Raw genomic sequence first — 5,607 nt, 5'->3', positions numbered from 1 at the left:
GTAATGAAATGATGTAACTCTAGAAGGGTTCAGTATGAGTGTAAAACACACTAAATGGCCAAGTGCACTAGAATATGAAGAAATGAATATTACGATATGAAATGATGAAACCATAGAAGGGTTAAGTAAGAATGTGAAAATCACAAATGGCCAAGTGCATTGGCATATGATGAAATGAACATTCACGTAAAAAGGGGTGAGTAATTATGAAGAACAAATGTGCTTAATGTTAATGAATGTAGTGACAACTTGATAAGAGGTTAATGTGAAAGATGAGAGCAATCTCAAATGACCCTAAGTAAATATTACCAAAACGTACTCACCTATGAGAGTGTAAAGTTAACGAAGAGACCAATCTTTATGAACACTCTAATGAAAGTATTGAGAATAATGTATACATAATACTAATAATGAGATGAGAAATCATCTATAGAGGTATGATGTCCTCATACTAGAAACCAACTTCCATGACGTATGAGTTTAATGTAATGAAACTTTATATTGAGCACCGATAGGCTAGCTATGAGAGGTGATGCCTTCTTTTTGGAGAAATAGAGGTTCACGTAACTCTCATTAGATGAGCTTGTCTTGCATGCCGGGTATGACTCTTCTAGTATCTCCTAATATTCGAACATATACTGCAGTATAGAGATCTAGCGGGGTTCAGTTCCCTGGTACGCTAGCATATTTTGTGTCTCTTTGGCCGGTGATTCCACCTTTTTTCGTTGTGGGGGAGACAGCGGATTTCATGATGCTCACATAATCTATGTCGGTTAAAGTTAAAGTTCCCAATGAATGAATCAGGACAGCCTTAAATTATGCACATAATGAAATGAAAGATACCAAAGTTGTTAGGATACGATAATCAAGAGGTCATCTAGACTTAAGTAATGACACTAGGTCATTATTGATTATTGCACAGCGAACCCGATGAAAGTCTTAAACTACATCCTAGGTATGGCTGGTGTTCACACTAGCCTATGAACTAAATGAAGTGTAGTACGTATGAATGAATGAAGCCGATTTTATGTTCGCTAAAGAAGGCTCCCTAGTTAAGGTCCCATATGTTAGCCCTCATTTTGGGAAGTCTTAATGTCAAATCCATGATTCCTAGGTCTCATGGGATATGTATAAATGATATGAAAGATGTTATGTACTATATGCAAAATGATATGTGTTATGTCTAAGAAGTTATGTGGTATATGCAAAACGATATGTGCTATGTGTAAGATGTTATGTGCTGTGTGCAGTATGATAAGTATGATGATGCATGTTACTCTCATGGCATGACTTTCCTAATCCAATTTGGCAAGTCCACTGACTTTCCAAATTAAAATTTGGCAGGTCCAGTAACTTTCCTAATCCAAATTTGGCAAGTCTACTGACTTGACTTTCCGTAAATCATGTTGTTAGGAAAGACCTATTCTTACTCATGCATGTCCTTGGTGTTTTCTTGCATATACCCACACTTAGTACAAGTGTATACTTATCCCGTAAAACTCTATATTTTTAGGTGCAGGCACAGGTGGACGCTAAAGTTTACAAGTTGACGTTGCAGCTATCCGGACGTGGAGATTTCATCTAGACTTGGTAGGCTCTCATGCATTCGAGGATGTATATAGTTATTATCAATCTTAGATGTAGGTTCTAGCTAGTGAAGAATGTTCCACTAGTGTTTCTTTCCACATTCATTTCAGACTTTTTATTGGTGTCGTTTTGGCAAGAATACGTTTAATGTATTTATGAACTATTTATTTCATTTGATTGTATCTTAATTAGATGGTTTATTTGTGAACGACTATGATGTTAAGTTTAAAATATTTAGAGTGGAGTAAGAAAACAAAAAGTTCAAATTTTCCACCAAAATTAACCCTGATGAAGTAAGAATAATATATGTAGGATTGTCTGCGACCTCAGAGAGGTCAACTACGCCGGTCTCATTTGGGGACTGGATTATGGTCGTGAAAAAGTTGGTATCAGATGACTAGGTTAAATTCAAAAAATAATGATGTTACATCAATCACATTGAGTAGTTTGTGAGTCGTGGTAGTGAAGTGCACCACTATCTTCAATTAGAGACTAGATGATGCGTAGGAAATTTTTCTTATTCTGATCTTATCGTGCCTTTCCTAATGTATGATTTTCTTGGTGTTATGAGAGTGTCTAACATCAATCCTTGTTGTTTTCAGAAAATGAACACTAGGAGAACAATTGGTCATAAGAGAGGAGGAGCAGCTACTGGGGGCAATCAGGTTCCACCCCAGGCTCCAGCTGAAGGAGTGGCTATGCCGGTTAACCATGCTGGTTGACTGATTTTGAGGTGCGGGCATCTCTGGCCTAGATGGCACATGCCATCACTATGCAGGCCCAACCCATTGTTAACAAAGTAAATCGGCACATTGTTCAGAGGGAGAACCCACTGGTTCGCAGTATGGCTGAGAGACTTTACAAGGATGGATCCTCCTATTTTCACAAGGTCTAAGACTTCAGAGGACCCTTAGTAATTTATGGATGAGGTGCACAAGATTCTGTGGCTATGGGGGCCATAAAACTGAGAAAACAGAGTTGTCTTCCTATCAACTCAAGGATGTTCCACATACTTGGTGCGAGATGTGGCAAGATATTCGAGTTTTGGGAGAAATTCCGATCACTTGGGAGTTGTTTGAGACAACCTTTCTAGAGAGATGCTTTCCCATAGAGATGAGGGATTCCAAGATTGAGGAGTTTATCAACCTTAACCAGGGATCCATGACAGTCAGAGAGTATTCCCTGAAGTTTGTTAAACAATCCCGGTATGCTACTTCCCTTGTATCTTATAACAAAGATCATATAAGCAGGTTCATCATAGGAATCAATGGACATTTAGAGGAGGAGTGTCGGTCTGTGATGCTCCACGATAACATGGACCTCTCCAGGTTGATGGTACAAGTTCAGCTGGTAGAGGGCAACCGAAAGAACAAAGGCGTCCATGATGCTAGGAGGCCTAAGCCTCATGATCATGGAGGTCCTAGAAATGGGGCCAATAGGAATAACTTTGGTGTCCGTGAGAAGCCCAAATGTAAAAAGGGGCAACAGAGTTCAGGGAACTCTAACTTTCAGAGGAGTAAATCACCTAGAGGAGGCAGACCCGAGCCAAAGAAGGGAAATGGAGGTGAGATGCAGCGTCCAAGAAAGGACTGCGCTAAGTGTGGCCATGGTCACAGTGGAGAGTGCAGACACGGCACTAATGCCTGCTTTGGTTGCGGTAAGAGCGGGCAAATGGTTCACTACTGCCCATAGAAAAGAGGTCAGGCTGGAGGTAATGCTTAGCCTAGGCCTAATCCATAGGATGCAGCAGCAGCCGAGCCTCCTAATAGGAACAGGTTCTACGCCCTTAAGGGCAGTGAGGAGCAGGAGAGTCCGCTAATGTGTTCATAAGTGTTATGCCTCGTATTTTTTTATACGTAGTGCACATCGTGATCTAGTAGACGTAAGTCCGGGGAATGAGATTTTATTTTAAGTTCCAAGTGATTAAAGAAATATTAGGCAAGGATGTTAATTCCAAATATGATATTAAGCATGATTTGGCTAATGTAAGTGCCATTAACTTTAAGTGAGGGATTAATTAGTGGCTGATTAGGATTAATTTAATCCAGTGGGCTCCACCACTCATAATTGGTGGCTGATTAATATTTAATCCAGTGGGCCCCACCACTCAAGGCAAAAATTAAAAAGATCAGATTATGAGCTGGCCTTAGTGGACAGGTGTAGAGGGGGGCTGCCTCCACTTCATACTATTAAATGAGGTGGAGAAATCCACTCCATGCTGAATAAAGTGGTGAAATGCATTGCTGCATATCATCTTCTTCTTCACCAATTGTCTTAGGCAGCCATGGAAATGGAGAAACCAACCCTGCAACTCTTGGCCAGCAGCTGCAAATAATTTGGTTAGTAGTTTCCTTGTTTGGTGTGTTAATTCTTTAGAATACCTTTGTTAATTACCCATTAATTTTAAGAAGGGGGCGTGACCAGTAGCTTAGGAAGTTTGTTTTAGTTATTGAATGTGCTAATTATGAACGGAAACCATAATCGGATTATTAGTGGTGTCGTGTTGGTGCTTGGGCTGTTTTGATTAAAGCAAACTGCGGGAAAATTCTGTTTTGGCATTAGGTATATGTTAAATGTGATTATGAGTATATAATCCAAAGGATGAATACAATAAGGTAGATATGTTGCGAATTATAAAATGAATTATCGTTCGGTGTGTCGTTGCTTCGCTGCTATGGTTGCCGAGACGGAACTGATTTGGGGAGGGGGCTGTTTAATATGATTCGTTGGGTTATATGTGTTATTGGTATTGCTGTGGATAATTTGGGTTGTTGTCGGATTGGGACGAAGTAAGGAAAATAGGGGAAGTGCTGCCGAATTTTTGTTTGATTATTAGCTAGCTTACAAGAAAGTAAAGCGCGATGTTTATCTAATTGCGGCACGATTGTTGCTTGTTATAGATTAATAGCTTGAGCAGTAAATATTGGACGTGCGGCTCGATTATACGGTATGTAACGTTGTCCCTTCTTTCTTTGTTTGGCATGACTTTTAAAAATAAGCGAATAACGGACAGGTTTGATACTTACCTCTAGAGCGTCTAGGTGACGTATATTCTTGCTTCCACAATTATTCCTCTATATAACGGCTATGTCTAAGGCTATGATGATCTCTCATATCTATGGTAGTGCTTCTTAGAGTCATTAAGATTTTACGTTTCCATATCGTATTAAAGGTTCATAATCTTGATAAAACATTAATCTTTGGTAATTAATACTCCTTGCTGGTTCACGTTGATTGTTCTATTGAGTTATAAGAAATGATTTTAATTGCATATGGTTGCTCATAATATTCTGCTCGTGCATAGAGTCATTTATCATTTCACCGAGTCCCGGACCGGGTAATGTCCGTGCGGAGTTTCTTGCATGTCACCGAGTTCCTCACTGGAGGACCGGGTATGTATATTATATATATGATTGGTGATGAGGATGGTTATGATGATGATGATGACGGAGATGACGTGATGATTATTTTGTCGAGCCCCTTACTAGGGAAGCTGGGCACCTTATATGTTAAATATATGCATGATTTTCACTTAAAAGGGTATATGTGTAGCGATATTTTGTTTCGACTTGCCATATTAGTATCCTGTCATCTTTACCTTATGTTTTACATACTCAGTACATTGTCCGTACTGACCCCCCTTTCCTCGGGGGGGGGGGGGGGCTGCGTTTCATGCCCGCAGGTGTAGACGCACAGTTCGGTGATCCTCCCGCCTAGGATATCTACTCTGCTGATTGGGAGAGCTCCAATTCCGGAGTCCAGTCATTTTGGTACATAACTTTTTGTGTAGTCTTTTGCTCGTCTATGGGTATGGCGGGGCACTATCCCGTCGAGTTTCATTACTGTACTCTTAGAGGTCTGTGGACATTATGTGGGTTGTATATATATGTTGTGGGTAATGGTCTGGACATGGTTTGTTTGGGATGTCCGCTTGTACAGGGGCAGCCTTGTCGGCTGTGTACATCATTGTGTATTGTGTAGTGGCAGCCTTGTCGGCTTACGTATGTTATTATGCTTTGA

The sequence above is a fragment of the Solanum lycopersicum genome, chromosome 12, assembly GCF_036512215.1.
Source record: "Solanum lycopersicum chromosome 12, SLM_r2.1".
Classification (NCBI taxonomy): Eukaryota; Viridiplantae; Streptophyta; class Magnoliopsida; order Solanales; family Solanaceae; genus Solanum; species Solanum lycopersicum.
The sequence above is the reverse complement of the archived record's forward strand: the minus strand, read 5'-3'. Positions refer to the sequence as shown.